The 18,492-nt window shown below is 38.0% G+C and overlaps 1 protein-coding gene across 9 annotated transcripts in view; it reads left to right on the forward strand.

The window, feature by feature from the left end:
- The window catches only part of ECT2 (epithelial cell transforming 2), a 65,020-nt gene that overhangs the window by 990 nt on the left and 45,538 nt on the right, over positions 1-18,492 (forward strand). For 3 of the 9 annotated variants that reach the window (XM_087933461.1, XM_087933465.1, XM_087933467.1), the window contains exon 1: positions 16,270-16,367. The exons of 1 other annotated variant lie outside the window; for it this stretch is intronic. The gene's annotated coding sequence lies outside the window, so the exon portion shown is untranslated. Of the gene's footprint in view, positions 1-15,855; positions 16,368-18,492 lie in introns of those variants that run through there. 5 more of the 9 variants (XM_087933463.1, XM_087933466.1, XM_087933468.1 and 2 more) reach the window with 4 other exon arrangements.

Here is an 18,492-nt window from a genome sequence, read left to right on the forward strand (position 1 = left end):
AAATGCACTATGCTAACGGTATCTTCAATCTATCTAAATCAAGGCTCTTCGAACTTGGCAACTTTAAGACTTGTGGACTTCAACTCCCAGAATTCCTGAGCTAACATGACTGGAGGAGGAATTCTGGGAGTTGAAGTCCACAAGTCTTAAAGCTGTCAAGTTTGAAGACCCCTGCTCTATAACTATCTTTATCTCTCTCTCTCTCTCTCTCTCTCTCTCTCTCTCAAAGGTCCTCAAACTCCCAGAATTCCTGAGCTAACATGACTGGAGGAGGAATTCTGGGAGTTGAAGTCTTAAAGCGGTCACGTTTGAAGATCTAAAGAATAATCTTCCCCATAACTGAAAACCAAACACCTTAATTAAAACATTCAGTGCGATTTGTTGGTTTGTGGATGATAAAGCAATCCACTTACGACCACAATGGAGCCCGACATTTCTGTTGCTAAGTGAGACGTTTGCCAAGTGGGTTTGGCCCCATTTTACGACCTTTCTTGACACCATTGTAAAGCGGATCACTGCAGTTGTTAGGTTAAGAGAATCTGGTTTCTCCACTGACTTTGCTTGTCAGAAGGCCGCAAAAGGGGAATCACATGATTCTGGGACCCTGCAACCATCATAAATGTGAGTCAGTTGACAAGCATCTAAATTTTGATGACGTGACCATGGGGATGCCCCAACTGCCCTAAATGTTAAAAATGGCCATGTCAGTTTTTTCAGTGCCGTTGTAACTTTGGTCACAAAATGAACTGTTGTAAGTCAGGGACTACATGTATTTCATAAATAAGATGTAAACTTATTTAAAACAAGGAACTATCCCTAATCATAACTGAGGAGGGAAATTATATTTGGCCCGTAGAAGCTCAGGTCTAGTGGAAGACTGCAAAGAGATGCAAAGGCAACTTGGACTTTCTTTATTTTTCCTTGAAGACATTTCACTTCTCATTCAAGAAGTGTCTTCAGTTCTAGCTGAATTGTGGAGGATGGAAGGATTGCAAGGAATATAAACTCTTCTATCCTCCATTATTCAGTCAGAATTGAAGAAGCTTCTCAGATGAGAAGCGAAATGTCTTCAAGAAAAAAACAGTTGTCCTTGGAAAAAGCACCTTTGGGACAACCATGACCTGGATGACTGAGAATCTCCACAGACATTGCAAAGAGATGATGGCAGCTGCCCTTGAACTGCCAGAGAAGGTTGCTAGCATAACAACTGGCATCCTCCCCCATTGCGGAGCCCTATTAAGCCTTAATAGACAGCTGGTGATTGGCACGGTCCTTTCTGTTTTGATAAAAGAACAACTAAAGCGATGGCTTCCCTTGCTTCCTTTCTCACCAAGTTGTCAGCCTTGGAAGTCATATTTTATATAAAAGCTTCAAGGCTGCCACATTCAGTGCCTGGGAATTTGGGAGGTGGGATTTCATAAAGGATGGAAGGTTAGACTCAACAACATTCTTCTCCTAGAGTCAAGGACAAGTCACCCTGCACCGGTGAGGAATTGCTGGAGGAATGTCTCCAATTGGGACAGTGGTTGATTGGTCCATGTGATGGACTGGTGGGGTGCAGGGGGTGGGCTTTTGATTTTCAATTAGGAAGGGAAAACCCAGAACTCTCAGATTCAGGTTTTCTCAAGATGTGCCAATATGACTTCTACAATAAACGGTTTACTTGAATGGGCTTGGTTTCTGAGTGCAGAAGGACATGGGGCGTTTCATTGGAACACTGACACAAGTATTGCCTGGTGTTGGGAAAGCAATTGCCTGCCACTCCCTTTTCCTAACCCAGAGTTGGGTGAATGTAGGTGGGTCCTTGGCTTGACATATTCAATCTCCTGTCAACTAACAAGATGCAGGCATCGAGGCGTTCTGCATTTGAGATTCACCAAACAGGCTATTTCTGGCCATGGGTCTCTCTTCCCTACAAGTGAGGAGAAGGGTGAAGTTGGTATAAGTATCCTAGTCCTTGAGATTCACGGGTCATAGAAGGGGTTACATCAAGCAGGAGAGCTCCATACAAACCATGAAGGCAGGTGGGAGGAAAGTAAGAAACATATGTTGAGGAAGGACCCCTGTGGAAACTGGATGGCCCACCCTCTGGACAAGAGTGCCGATGACAGAAGAAGGAAAATGGGAGGAGCTTGCATGGGAGATTGTGTAGGAGAGAAATTGCATTACGAAGGTGCAGCAGAGATTGAAGAAACCAAACCTTCTCATGGGAGAGGTTAATGGTTCTTGTTGTGGCCCACCAGTGGCCAGCGGAGCTGGCAGCAGATTCAGACAGTGAGGAGGTTGGGGAGGAACATGGGCCAGTCCTGGAGTCTGGGGAAGGCTCTGACGAGTGCTCTGAGTCGGAAGTAGAAGAATAGCTGGAGCCTGTTCCCAGTGTGCGCATGTGCAGAGTTGCCAGAAGAAGGGAACAGCTAAGGAACAAGGGTCGACTTGGGAGTAAAGCCACAGGTTAACAGTGAACGGTCCCTCCCATAGGGAATAAAAGAGGACCGAAAGGGGAATGGGGTTTTGCAGGAGACAATTAGTTCATTTGGGTGAAGATCTGTTCCTGCATTCTTGCCAAGCATTGTCTGCTACAATGTGGCATCTGAAAGATATCCACCTGGCAACTCTCCAAGCCTGAAAATTGGGAAATATCTTCAAAGAGCGTTGGCTGGGACTTTGCTGGAGAGGAATTCACTGTAAACTAAATAAAAGGGGTTTATTGGGACGAGGAGTCAGCTTTGTGCTGTTGGGGAAGCCTAGGTCAGAACAGTTCTGGCTCATACGTGCACCTGTGTGTATACCCCATCAAGGGCTTTTATTGGAAAAATGTTGTGGGGCTTTTATGTATTCCCTGAAAATTTAGGCATGTAGTGGTGGAAGGAGGGGAGTGGCAACTTCAAGCAATGCATCTCTGTGCTCAGAAGCTGAGTCATTTCTAAGCTTACATCTCACCATCTCTGAGCTTACATGTCACATCACCCCATGCTTTGTGTATTGAACCTGAAGGGATCTATGTCTATGGAGACTGAAACAGGGTCCGATTGCCCAGTTTGGATTGGCTTGGAAAGACACCAGGAAAAGCAGAGTTCTGTTCCGTGTTTCCCAACGCAATAAATCTGAAAGATTGCTCCAGCAGCCCCAGGCTTATCCACTATTCTAAGGCAGCATATACCTGAATTTGGAGCAGAAGGCTCTGAGAAGTTGCAAGAACTTTCTCTTCTTTCACTATAGATGCATTAACCAATATTTTCTACAATTTGGCAATCTTAAGACATGTTGACTTCAACATTCAGAATTCTCAAGGCAGGAATGAAGGAAACTTGCACAATGTCACAAGAATATTTAACCTATAGTATAAGAATAAACCGTTCTGCTGTAGATGCGCCTTGCAGATTCCTGTCTTGACAACATACCATTTGGGAATTTCTAGAGTACTACCTACTAAAACAAGGGATTTTCTGTATTCCATGAGCTCTCCTTGTAGGAATGAGACTTTTTTTTTCTTTTTTTACAAAGTATATTGTAACCAGTTTTGTTAATAGCCAAACTTCATTTTGTAGTTCCTTGCTGAGTGTTATGCAGGGTGGATAAAAATCAGTGATTTTAAAAAATAATAAAACAAATCAGTCTTTAAAAATTTAAATTGGATTTTTGATTTTTTTTAATTAAATTTATTTTAATTAATAAAATTGGAGTAAAAATCTAAAGATAGTTTTCTATTTAAAGATACATTAATAATTTAGTTTATTCATCATGAAATGGAACTTAATGATGTAGAATGAGGCTGTATATTCTGCAATATTGACATTTTTGGTAAACTCATTCAATGAATCCAGGCTCTGCAAGCTGAGATAACTTGCACTGCATTGATACAATTTCACAGCAGAGATGACAGCTCTTTAAACATTATGATTAAAATTAAATTGAGTTGATTTAAGTCAAGCCTTTTTACTAGTGATTTAAATCATGATTTAAACTGACTTGATTTAAATCAAGTCCACCCTGGTGGTATGTGATGCTATGAAGGGTGTATTAGAGATCTTAGTATTTCACAAATGTACTGGTATAATAAGGATAATAAGGATTTATTCTGAATCAAGCTTTTTGGTAGATACTGCTGATTTGAAAATTAAATTTTGGAAAATGATCTCCCCACCCCCTCTCTTTGAAGCATATAGTAACAAAATATTTTTCTGTTGAAAACAAAAATACTGTGAGTCTGGCAACAGAAATTCAGAATTCCTAGCTTTCCTTCTTAAATGGCAAATGGATGGGAATAAAACAACAGGTGGAAAATTACTGAATGGACCTTTGGCTACAGAAAGTAAGGAAATTAGTAATTCAGATACCCACCCAAAAAATATATCACTAGAAGGAATGACAGAGCTTTTAAAGAATCTTAAATACAACAAAGCAGTAGTTTGAGTGCTGAGTTTCTGGCAGAATGTTTTAAGAGCTTTGCCAAATAACTACTCCAAATTTAGTTCACCTTTGTAACACTATTTCAGAAGGTCAGCCTATTTCCAATTCATGGAGATAATCCAGAATCCGTTTTCCTTAAACCAAACAAACAAACAAACACATACATAAATAAATAAATAAATAAATAAATAAATAAATAAATAAATAAATAAATAGGATAAAATTTATCACACTCTAGCATTACTGAATCAAGATTTTAAAAATGTTACTCCTTTATTGGCCTACAGATTAAATAACACAATCACTCATCTTATCCATAAGGATCAGTCTGAATTTATACTTGGTTGCCAAATCACAGTTTCTATTAAAATTGTACATAATGTCCCAAAACACTGCAGGGAAAACAAACAATTTTACTGACATTATTATCCTTGGATGCGTATAGGGAAAGGGTTCCCAGCTGGGGGTGCAGGAACCCCAGAGGGCATGATATGGAATTTTATGGAGTGCAACGAAGAGTGGCTCTCTTTGTGAGACAGAATTTCAGGGGTTGTGATAGAGTTGTGACAAAGAGTGGTTTGTGTTCCTTAGTGATGAGTCACGATTCACAATTACTTTTGAACACTAATCAAACATTTCCTAGGGGTGAAAGGCATAGAAAAGATGGGGAATGTAGGGTCGTTGACTGTATACATTGACTCTCTTTCCACCCCAACCCTTCTGTTCATTTGCGTCCAATTCTTGGAGTCTGCCTGGACAAGTTCCTGCAGTTTTCTTGGCAAAGATTTTCAGAAGTGATTTGCTGTTACCTCCCTCCTAGGGTTGATAGAAATAACTGGCCTGAGTTTACCCAGTTGGCTTTGTGCCTAAGATGAGACTAGAGCTCGTTGGAAGAATTATCCTTCTGGGTTCAGTTCCAAGTGGGGAAAAAGACACTGGAAACATGGAGGCCATTTGGAAAGATGGTTTAATGGTGGACAGGACCACATGGCTTGGAGCTCCAAAGTGAAAAGAGTGATCACATGCTTCGATATGTTGGGTGAAGGAAAAGAAGGGCCGAGATGCTGAGAGACCCTTAATTATATACCCTTAATTATATACCCCCTGTTTGGGTCCCACCTTAGTGTTTCCATTGGCTGTCAGACTCCCAGGGGGTGGGGTTCTTAGCTAACTTTGTAGGCTTTGTCTGGACCACATGGCTTCACCTGAGTGCTGGCTGATGCAATCTTCCCAGGCCAGGTAGTGAGATGGGTAGAAGCCTCTGTTATGTAAAATACTCTGGCCCAGGCCTTAATAGTCCACCCATTAACAAAGGTGGGAGTGAGCTTCTGCTTCTGAGTTTCTACTCTTTTTTAGGGGAAATATTCTGCCTTTTTAATATTTCGTAGAATATTTCATTTTTTCTAGGAGAGGGGTGGGTGCTAACTTCCTACAAGCTCACAATCTCCTGGTTTCCAGCCTCATGCCTTAACCACTACACCAAATTCAGGTCTCTCATTGATTGACTGTCCTGCCAAGATTTGAACCAGATGCTAATTCTCACAGAATATTAAAAACACTCGATACACCAAGGGATGCGATTTGAGTTTGACACCTGTGCCATAGACAATAGAATACCTGGTTATAAAACTTGGAACAAACAGTCTAATACACAATAAACAGCAGTACAAAAATCAGTAAATCTGATAAAACATTTTGGGGAAAACAAACAGCAAATAATAACACTGGAAAAATAAAAAGAAATCTTAGAAGAAAGTCAATTTCTAATAAACCAATTTACTTTTTCTGGGATGCAGCTAGAGACTTTTGCTTTGAATGAGGGGGATTTGTTGGAACCCTGACAAGATAAACATGATTACAATTTTAAGTTTATTAATCTACACATTTTATTTTTATTAGAGCTGCAAGATTGCTTCCATTAATAAGGAGTTAGGTATAGCACAGTTCATTTATCCTGGGATTAAATTCACCTTTTTTGCTTCAAATTGTCACTATAATTAAATCTGTGAAATCACTTGAGACTTTCATGAAGAGATTGGATTGCCATTTGTTAGAAATGGTGTAGAGTATCCCGCTTGGGCGAGGGGTTGGACTAGATGACCAAAAGGTCCTTTCCAACTCTGTTAATCTGTTAAATTGAGGAAGAACATTCTTAGGAATGTCCAGTTGACTGGTAGATTCGGTCTTTATCTTTTATAGGGGTAAGGCTTTTTCAAATACAGAATAACAGAGTGGGTAGGGACCAACCACCTGTTTGAGCAAGAAACCCTACACCATATTCTGGAAAAATGGCTGTCCAATCTTTTCTTAAAAACATCCAGGGATGGAGCACCTACAACTTCTGGAGATAAGCCGCTCCACTAATTAATTGTTTTCATTGACAGAAAATTCCTCTTTAGTTCTAGGCTGAATCTCACTTTAATACTCTTCCATCCATTACTTCTTGTCTTGCCTCAGGTAATTTGGAAAACAGGTTGACCCCCCTTTTCTCTGTGACAGTCCCTCAAGTAGTGGAAGACTGTCATCATATTACCCCTAGTTCTTCTCTTCTTTAGACAAGACATACCTAGTTGCCTCAGTTATTCATTGCAAGGTTTAGCCTCCAGTCCCCTGATCATCTTCGTTGCTCTTCTTTGCACTCTCTCTAGGGTCTCAACATCTTTTTTGCTTTTAGTTTAGTAAGGCAAACATCACAGGTATTCCTAAAGTAGGCAAGGGCTTTACTAAATGTACTAACTAAAATACCCCTTTGAGTATAGTTATGTAGATGAGTATAGTTACTAAGATTTTGGCAACCATTTTGGCCATTTGATGCTAGTTTTTTGTTTAATTGTAGGGCACTCAGGTTAGGCTGGCCTTATGCAGAACCACCAGACTTCTGACAATGTCGGAAATTTAATTAATGTTTTTGTAGAGGCAGACAGAAGAGGAGGTCTAGGGGGAACAAATGATGAAAGAACTGCTCGTTACACCACAAGTTCTGATCCTTTTGTGAATGTCATATTGTCATATATCCTGTTGTCATATGCAATGACAACAGGAACAGAAGCTTAGGGTGTGCTGAGTTTTTCATTTTGACAAAAACTATTGTTACTTGCAAATATCTCTGTATTCTCATTTTAACTCAGAATAGATGAGGCCCAGCAGGTATTATTTATTGGGATGCAGAAAAAAACTTTTAATGTGGTCTTTGGGGAAATCTTGAAGTAGTTTTTTTTCTTTTAAACATTTTGGTTTTTCACCAGGTTTTATATTTTGGGCTCACTCTGGATCAATCATGGTAGGCTAAGGATACATTTATCATTCTTGATTATACCTCCTATATTTGGACAAGGGATTTAGTCAAAGAATTATTTATTCAATACTGGATGAACTCTGTACCTGAATTGCAGCAATGGATTGTGCAAATGTGTTTGTCAATATTTTAATTAGCGTTTTTTCTTCTTCAGTAGATGGGCAAAGAAGATTACTTCTGAGTAATATAGTCAAATTTTTTGCTCTGCTTAAAAGACAATTTCTATCTTTCTCTTTTTTTCTTAATGTTTAATTTTGTTGTTGTGTTTATTTTTTTAATTTTGTTGTGCACATTTGTACTTTTTAATTAATTGGCATAATAACAAATAACTATAATTAATAGTTATCATGCTGTTGAACTTCTTCCTAATAGCTGATTTCAAGGATTATAAGCAAAACAAATTGGCACTGTTAAACTATCAAGAATCTTTCTTGAATTTTTTCCTGGATAACAAAAATTCTAAAAACTAAATGCCATATATTTCTTTAGAAGTTTCTTTCATGAAGCATGTTGCTATGTTTTCTGAACAACAGATGGTCTTAAAAGATTGCATCAGAATAAGCCCCATAAAGCATACAACAACTATAATTGAGAGAAACAAGAGAAAAAAAATCTGGCTGAACTGAATTTAAATAATCACCAACTCACCCAAGCTGTTGTTTTGTTTTATGGAGAAAAAGTACCGATATAGGTATGTATATCAATATTTATCACTTGTAGAAGAAGAAAGCTTCTTAGGTAAAGGAAGAATGATAATTCTGCATCTTATAGTTTGGGACCACTAATTCACTAAACAATGCAAACATATTTGGGAAATCCTATTAAGTGACTCCTTGCACTATAAAATACATCTGCAGAATAAAAAGGTTGCTTCCCTTTTTAGACAGTATAATGTTCAGCATATGAAGTACAACAGCAATAGCACTTAGATTTATATACCACTTCATAGTGCTTTACAGCCTCTCTAAGTGGTTTATAGCATCAGCATATTTCTCCCAACAATCTGGGTTCTCATTTTACCAACCTTGGAAGGATGAAAGGCTGAATCAACCTGGAGCCGGTGAGGATTGAACTGCTGGCAGTCGGCAGCACTGCGTCACCACAGCTCCCAATAGATGAACCTCCATTCTCAACCTATTCCCATTTGTGCGAAAGATGGGAAGATATATAACTATGGCTGCCTACATGTAGTTGCACAATATTTGATTGTGAACCCTAATTTCGTGTCAGAAAACACACCAAATTTTTTTGGTAAAATGAATTTCTGGATGGGCAACTGGTTGAATTTCTGAAAATAATATACTATATTTCATTTCACAGAATTCATAAACAGAGAGATGGGTTAAAATAGGAGATCAATAATTCTTTGAGTTGAGATTAACTCCTGGAGACCCCATGATGCAGGCATTCAATTTTTTTGGCAAGTGTGTAGAGATGGTATGCCATTGTTTTCTTCTAGAATGTTTTTTAACTTCTCAGTTTAACCTACACTTTTCTTATTTTCTGGTGAAATATAATATTATTTTTAGAAATGCAACCATTTACCCAATCTGAAATGCATTTTGCTATTTTGTTTTCGGTTTTCTTAGCCTCTGATTCTAGACATGGTCAGTTAGATGCTATCTTCTGGAAAGACAAGTGGAAAAAAACCAACAATGCAACGTGAAAGCACCTGCACTCTTTGTTCTTATGGTTATGACCAAAATGGTTATGGGTTTCATTTCAGCTTTCCCCCATCATCTTAGACATCCTGCAAATATGGGTTATATCTTTACTTCTTTTTCATGCTTGGTTTTAATAATGCCTCCCTAGCACTGAGTGTGCATGATATTCAGATTATGCTGGTTCAAAATATACAGTCTGAATAAACCAGCTTCAAATGCCTGAATAATATCAGACAATTGCTGCCAAGCACCGAGCATATTAGAGAGAAATTGGGCAGAAATGATTTTTTTCTATTACATTGATGCTGTAAGAAAACTGGCAGGTCTTTTTCACTAAAAGAAATCTGTAAGTTCAGGAAGATCTTTCCAGCTCACTGAGTTTAAGTACAAGACAGAAATAAACAGAAGACTTTTTTAAAGAATCAGTTTGGTCAATTTTATGCTTTGCTTGGGCAGTGGAATCAATTCATGCTTCATTTGCAGTTTTTCACAGCTTTCCTCTTTTGCTTTCAGATTTAATTATCCACATATTCCCTTCCCTCATGTGGAAAAAGGATATTTCAAACCCTAAACAAGGAAAAGCTTGTTCATTTCATATTAGAGCACTGCCTTATCTGAGCAGTAAAAGCAATGGTGGTAAGATAACTTCTGCCTCCTTCAGGAATGTTGAAAAATATTTGATGGATTAAACAAGAATAATTCCCACTCCAGTCAGGCAAAGAATCTAACTGAGTCTTAAGTACTAAGGCTGAACAGCATGCTAAAAAGGATTGTTTTAAACCTTCAGTTCTTCAGCTCTAACCTTAAAATGGTCACTACTGAAACTCAAAGAGTTGGATTGCTCTTTAGTAGTAAAGATACCCCTTTTATTATTATTTTTTTAAAAAACCCTTTTGGTTCTTAGTTGTTAATGAAGCAGAGGGGGGAGGAAGAGGAAAAATAAGAGGAGAGGCATGGGGACAGGACAGGTGAATAGAGGGTAAAGAAGGAGGTAAGGAAGGAAAGAAAAATAAAAGGGAAAAGGAAAGGAAAGGGAAGAGAAAGAAAGAAAGAAAGAAAGAAAGAAAGAAAGAAAGAAAGAAAGAAAGAAAGAAAGAAAGAAAGAAAGAAAGAAAGAAAGTAAGTGTGGAAAGGGAACTTCATGAGGACAGTGGTGATACCCAAGCAGGAAGAGCCCAAAGGGAACATCAGGCTAGCCATAAAAGCAAACTTGCATAGGAAAAGAGATTTGATAAAAGGTATTGGAAGAAGCCCCCTAGACAAAAGCCAAGTAATTAAAGCTAGGGAAACAAGAAAAATGAATCCCTTACAAACAAAAGGCCATGCCAAATCAGCAAAACAAATAAGACAAAAGACCCATAGCAGACAGGAGATTGCCACTAAACAAATATAAGAAATGAAACTAATAATCCAATCAAACCACCCGGCAGAGTTTACCCCCTGACGGAAATGAAGACAACCCCCCCTGACAGGATTTAAGCACTCACACACAAAAGGAGAAAAGGTATAAAAATCAGGAGTTTATTACACAAAGCTGGCTAGCCCCAGGAACGCAGACTTCTTGCTATCTCTTGCCTTCCTGAAAATTAAAGAAACTTGCTTCCAGGTAGCTGCCTCTGTCTGTGTCCTTACTCTGAAAGCACTCCCAGCTGGGAAAAAAAGAACCCTTGGAAGAAAGGCATTTGCCAGCCTTTCAACGAAAGAAAGAAAGAAAGAAAGAAAGAAAGAAAGAAAGAAAGAAAGAAAGAAAGAAAGAAAGAAAGAAAGAAAGAAAGACCATGCAGTAGTATAATGAAATACTGTATAAAATGACTGCCACTGTGGATCAGGTGAAGATACCTGGGTACATCATCCCTGGTTAGCCTTATCATAGTTTAGGCATTCCCTTGTCCTGTATTCAGCATCATTATGTAAAAGAGAAAGCAAGAAGGTAGTGTTTTGTTGTTGTTGCACGCTTAGGTTAGCAAATTAGTAAATGTGTACTAAAAAGTAGAATTTGCGCACGAGAACAAGCCTGAAGTAAAATATGTTAATGTCAAAAAATCTCTATGGAGGTTCTCTATCATCCAGGTCATGCTTGTCTCCAAAAGTGCTTCTTTCAAATGGCAACTGGACTTTCTTGATTTTTTTCTTGAAAACATTTCTATTCTCATCCAAGAAGCTACTTCAGTTCCAACTGACTGGTGGGGAATGGAAAGGAGTCAGTTAGAACCGAATAAACCTTTTGGGTAAAAAGTGAAACATCTTCTGCCCGCCCCTCTCCCAAAATATCAAGAAAGTCCAGTTGAAAAAAGCACCTTTTGGGATAAGTGTAGAAGAGTTAAGATTACTGTACAATATTTTTTTAGTGAGCAGAGAACGGAAAGTTTTGTAAGAAAAAAATGTGGATTTGCAACAAAATTGACTGAACCTGGCTAAAACTGAAGGCAATATAACACAAATGTCAGGATTCAAAGGTATGTTCCTGGTTAAAGTTGAATCTGACTTCCAGAATCTTCAATGGTACGATAGTTCTAACTAACTGGTGGGGAATGGAAAGGAGTCACTTAGAACTAAAGAAGCTTCTTGCTGAGAAGTGAAACATCTTTAAAAAAAATCAAGGAAGTCCAGTTGCTGTTTGGAAAAAGCACCTTTTGGAATAAATATGGAAAAGTTAAAGTTACTACACAATATTTTCTTAGTGAGGAATGTTATAAGATATTCCAGACCATGACACAATAAAATAGGGAACTGAAAGTTTTGTAAGAAAAAAAAAAAAAAAACCGGGAGTTTGCAACACAGCTGATTGAACTGGGTCAAAGTGAAGGCAAAGTAAAACAAGAATCAAATGTATGTTCCAGGTTAAAGTTGAATCTGAGTTCCAGAATCTTTAGTGGCAGAGATGTGAATTATATTGCCAATAATGGCTTTAAAATTAAATAAGTAAGCTGCATTTTCATGGAACAAAATTGATTTGCTACCAACATTCTCAATTTCATTGTTAACAGGTGTGTGTTCAAAAAGATAAAGTTCAAATTTGGTGACCTTTCCATGAGTGAGAAATTGCCATGACAGAAAACTACCTGAACATGGCTATTGCTAGGAACACCTGGAAATGATTACTATATTCACAGTATTATCAGAAATTTCACATCAAAATGTAGTCAAATAAATGGGAGGAAACCAGGTGGTCTTGAAAAAAAATCACATGTACTGTATTTTTGAGGCTATAATGTTCCCCTGTTCCCATGTATTTTTTTTAGCATTACTGATGTACGCTTATGAAATAATAAAAATATTGTTCATGCCCACAAATCCCTTCCTTATTCCAAGTTCTCAGCAATTTTATTTTGAGTAGATATTCACAACAGCGGAAGAACTGGAAAAGACAAGGCTGTGTTTCCTCATACAGTACTGGCTCAAGAGTCAAACTTTCCCAATGATATTTTGAAAAATGACTAACTGACATGTCCTTAATAACAGCTTGCAACTTTACCAATTTATGCATACATCATGCTCTTTTATGATCTGTGAGATAACATATACAAGTACGAAAAGACAGTTAAAAGTGTATGGCACAGTAATAGCCTCTTGACTTTTATTTCTTCCATCCTGCAATAATGATTACTTTATATAATTCATTTTTAGAGAGAAATGCCACCAGAAGTTTCTCATTGAAATGTATATATAATTCGATATATAATTTCTCAGAAGCTATCCCACTCAATTCCATAAGTCTTGGTACTTTAAGCACACAGTGGATTAAGTATATAACATATATGATACTCAACTTGTGCAACAGCAGACAATAGAATCATTATTTTGATATTCACAGGTGAAACCAAATGCATACTCTCCCAGGCATATCAAGTGATTTAGTTAGAAACAAAAATAAGATAAGTTGGAATTTTGTTTTCTTCAAACTTTAATTAATGATTGATATTGTTACATCAACAATCTTTAAAATTTCTTTATATATATATATATGTATGCATATATATATATATATATATATATATGCTTAGCAAGGATATTAGCCTAAAACAGGAATTAAAATATTCATCTCTTGCATATAAGCACAAGACAGTTATGGGAACTCTACTCGCAGTTTGATCTAATGTTTTAATCACAAGGTTCGAAAACAAGAGAACATGAAAATCAGCTAGGTGACTTTGGATCAATCACCAGGAGACAGTAAGTCCTGACTTAGCTATGAAAGCCAGCTGGGTGACTTTAGGCCAGTCAAACTCCCTCAGCTCAATGTACCACACAGTGTTTTTGTTATGGGGACAATAGGAAGAGGAAAGTGTACTGGATAAGTTCACTGCCTTGAGTTAAAAATGATAAAGGCAGAATATAAAAAACAAACACAAAAATGAATGCATAAAATAAATAAGCTTTATATTTAGAATTAAAGGTGGAAGTGTCAGGAGAGGCTCCCTTTCTGATAGGACTCCATAAGCAATCTCATTGACAATGCCATTTTAGCCATTATGGATGCTGAGGCACTATTTATTATTTTTTATGTCATCTTCATTATTTTTATAAATAACTCAAGGCATGGACTTGAAGCCATCAATAACACCCTCACTTCTGCCAAAAGCAGCATGCCTTGCCTCCAGAATGTTTGACTTTGTGCCACATCCATAACTATTCCCTCTTTGGCAATAATATGTACCTAGAAATCAATGCCATAGATATGGGCACATACATGGCACCTCAGTCATCTTTATGGCTGACCTAGAATAACACTTACAAAACAGGAAAGACACATGGAGTAATAAAATGCTCCTTAAAGAAATATGCTAGTGGTTTCGCCTTTCTTCTGAACAAAGAAAGTGCAATGGAATTTACCTTCACATGAATGTGGCCAATCCCTGTATTTCTTCACTGAAAATTCAACAGATGTATAAAATGTGCTAGTTTGTTGTTGTGTTTACACCATAATTGACCAGGCCAATTTAGTCAGCATTTAGTCAGTCTTGATTTACATCTAACTTGCAAAGTTAATCCGTCCAATGAGTCTTCCACTAACAATTCACTTATTGACCATTGAAAAGTTACAATGGCCCTGAAAAAAAGTGACCTATGATCGTTTTTCACACTTGACTGTTGCAGCGTCCCTATGGTTACATGAACAACATTCAGGTGCTTGGCAACTAACCCATATTTATGACAGTTGCAGCATCCCAGGGTCACGTGACCATCTTTTGTGACCTTCTGACAACAAAATTAATGCCTCGAATGAAGCAAGAGTCACTTAACTGTTTTACTAACTTAACAGCTGTACTGATTCACGTAACAACTATGGCAAGAAAGGTTGTAAAATGGGGCAAAATTCACTTAACAAATGTTCTCGTTTAGTAACAGAATTTTTGGGCTCAATTGTGGTGATAAGTCGAGGACTTCCTGTATACTATGGTTTAGCAGCTGATATAAACTTACAAAGGAGTTTAATTCACTAATCAGCTTAGAGGTGTTGAATGTATTTGATCTGAGACTACCTTACCTTGGATAGGATTTTGATGATATGCCATTAAGTTGTTTTCATCTAGGAGCAGCCACATAGATCTATGCCTAACCTGTTCTTTTATGGTGCACTCAGCCAGTATAAATTATAAATATAATTTATGAATAAAGTATAAATATATATAAATATAAAGTATAAATATAAAGTGCACCAAACGTGCCTACCATCCCTGTCCTATTGTTTCTTTTATTTATTTTTCTTATCTGTATCCATGTATTCATAACTATGTTTATTTATTTTTCTTATCTGTATCGATGTATTCATAACTATGTTTTTACTTATACCTATTATCTTGTAAGCAATTGACAAATAAAAATAAATAAACTAAAAAAATAAATTGAATTAATCCATTTTTGCTGATCATCTTTTCTTCCATCTTTCCCAACATCAAAGTTTTCTTCAGAAAGTAGTCTTTGCATCATGCATCCAGACTAAACTAATTTGAGCTTAGTTATTTTGTGCCTGAATGAGAACTCTGGTTGAACCTTGCATATAGTAGGATTAAATGTTAAGTAACCATCTCTTCAAGAAATCAGGCTATCAACCCTCCTGGTAAACCATAAAGTTTGCCATATATATATGGCATATATATATCTGGAGCTTCGGATCCAAACGAAACGAAGATTCTCAGATTTCACTGAGGAAGAAATAAGAGTGCAAGCATATTTTGCTTTTGGAGAATAACTATATATATATATATATATAGTTATATACGAAATATGCTTGCATATTTTGCAAAATATGTATGTATGTATGTGTATATAACTATATATATATATATATATAGTTACTCCCCAAAAGCAAAATATGCTTGCACTCTTATTTCTTCCTCAATGAAATCTGAGAATCTTCGTTTCGATTGTATCCGAAGCTCCCATACTACAATTCCCAGAAACCCTTGCGTGGAGAGCCGCGTGCAAAGCTGGAACTTAAAAAAAAATAATTTAAAGGCGGGACCAACCCTGGCTTCTGAAACCGTAGTACTTGAACGGCAAATCCGGGTCTTTCCGTCCTCAACCGCTTTTAACAACCGTCGGAAGGTAAAGCCCTTCCTCATATCTTCCAACCAATCTCAGGTGAGCTCATCCCCGCAAGAGGCGGGAAACAGCGGCGTGTCAGCTGAAAAGATTGTCCCCCCCCAACCTTCGTCATAGGGTGGAAGAGAGAGAGAGAGAGAGAGAGAGAGAGAGAGACACCATCCCGACCAATAGCAAGCCACGGCTACCGCCCATTCAAACATGCCCGTTCTCTAAATAATTTTTCAAGCAAAGGTAAAGAAAAGACCTGGAACGCCCTCCCGGAATCGTCCGCCAATACGTGCTCGGCATTTCGGGGCCGCGCCCCGCGCGCGCTTCCCCGCCCCTCCCCGTGACAGCCAATCGGGAGCCGTCCAAGACTGGACGCTCGTTTTTTGAATTGGGAGGTGCTGGGTGTCGCGGGTTGCTCTGGGATGGTGGCTGGTGCTCGGACTGCGGTGGTGCCCTGAACGGTGAGGCGGCGGTGGGGGAGTGTGAAACCGAGAGGGAAGACACATGGCCGGGGTAGCGGGGAGAATTACAGGCCCTTCTCGTAAGTCCATGTCCGATCAGCCAGGGAGCCTCTCCCAAAAGCGAAGGGGAGGGGAGGGGGGAGATTACAGCTCCCATATTCCACAACCAGCAAGTCGTGGGATCTTCTGAAAAGGGCCAGACCGGGTTCGCCTGGAAGCCAGAAGGTGGCTTCTCTGAGAGGCTCCTCTTTATTCATTGCTTGGGTGCACCTGCTTAGGCTATTAAAGCCGCCTGCCAACCTGCTTGGACGGGGGTTGAAAATCTACCCCGTTTGGAAAGTTGTAGGTTGGGGGGTGCCAGTGTGCGAAAGGAGGTGAGCTTTAATCTCTCCTCTACTTTATTTACAAAACCCTACATCTTGTTATCTCATTAGTTACTAAATAACTTGTTAGTTACTAAATAACTTATTTATATAATATATATCAAACTTCTCAAGTGCCTTCTCCCTCCTAGAGGGATATATTATAAACATATAATATTACAATATATATATACAAATATAGATATATTATTTACAGATAGATTATTGATATATATCACACTTCTCAAGTGCCCATCTCTCTCCCAGAGGGACTTTAGCCAGTGTACAATTTATTCAATATAATAAAACATTAAAAACTGAATAAGATGTATAATTTTATTATAATAGTATAAATAATAAAATATAAAATATGATAGTAATTTATAGTACTTACTATTACTAATTTATTAAATATATGCTGCCTAACTTGCATTCACCCTGGGCAGTTTACGTGCTGTTAAAAGCATTTAATAACAAGGGAAGAAAAAAAAGATGGCAGAGGTGACAAAACTGGATGAAGTCAAAGAAAAAAGGGGACTTCCTTCTTTCTCTACAAAGGCTTTGCAATTTTATTTATCATGCATTTTTATTTTGTACAACTCAAGGTGGCATAAATAATGCATCCCTTTCCTGTTTACAAAAACAAGAACGGTTCTAGGCCTTCCATAGGCAATTCAGCCACTTGGGTGACTTTGGTCCATTTTCAGTCCAGGGCTGTAGTTTTTGACTCTTAGTAATCGCATAGATAGATTTTCTCCATGTCAATTTATCCCTAGCCTGTTGTTTCAAATCTCCCAAAGGTACACTCACAACACACTGAGTCCACCTTGTTGTTGCTGGTTGTCCTCTTCCTATCTGTTTCTTTTAGATTCAACCTTCACCTGCAGAGAGTGTCATAGGGAATAAAATGGTTTGCACAATTCTGGTGTTTGTAGGTATAGATACACCACAGATTTGAATATCTCCCAAGGCTTTCATGGCTGTTCTACCAACTGCTAATCTGTGGCATATTTCCTGATTGCTTGTTATTGTTGATGATTGATCCTAAAATGCAGAAACTAACCACTTTAATATCTTCATTGTCTGCTCTAAGGCTGTTCCCATTACTTTGGCCTTTATATTTTCGTCCCATTTTTTTCCAGTATCTGATTTTTATGTATATTTTATTTTTCAAATTTATGTAGCTGCCCATCTTGCAAATCAAGTGAGCCTGTCAGTGACAACAAAGCTAAAAATAAATAACAATGATCATTAAAAAGCATTACAAACTATTAAAATACAGCTAAAGAAGTAATGAGCGAAGGAGTATGAATAATAACAGGGCCAACACACACCTGAGTTCCTTAAGCCTGATGACAGAACCAGATCTTGAGGAACCTTTGAAAAGTCAAGAGCGATGGGGCGAGTCTCAACTCAGAGGCAGGTTGTTCCACGCTAGTGCCACAGCTCAGAATTCCACCAAATGTACCTTCCTAAATGATAGAACTCATAGCATGCTATTTCCACTGAATCTTTCCTCATGTGCGCTTGTAGATCCTTTGTATTTTTGTCTATCAGGGTAGCATCATCATCATCATTATAATACAGGTTGTTGAAGTTTCTTCTTCCAATTTTAAAACCGTCTTCCTATCCAGTTCTGTTAATATATCTTTCACAAATAGGATGAAGAAATAAGGGTGGTGTATTACAGCCTTATCCCACCCATTGACCAACTTGGACCCAGTCTGTTTCTTCATGTTTTGATGTACTGTGGCTTCTTCGCT

The sequence above is a fragment of the Pseudonaja textilis genome, chromosome 4, assembly GCF_049901715.1.
Source record: "Pseudonaja textilis isolate UNSWEBS1 chromosome 4, rPseTex1.2, whole genome shotgun sequence".
Taxonomy (NCBI): Eukaryota; Metazoa; Chordata; class Lepidosauria; order Squamata; family Elapidae; genus Pseudonaja; species Pseudonaja textilis.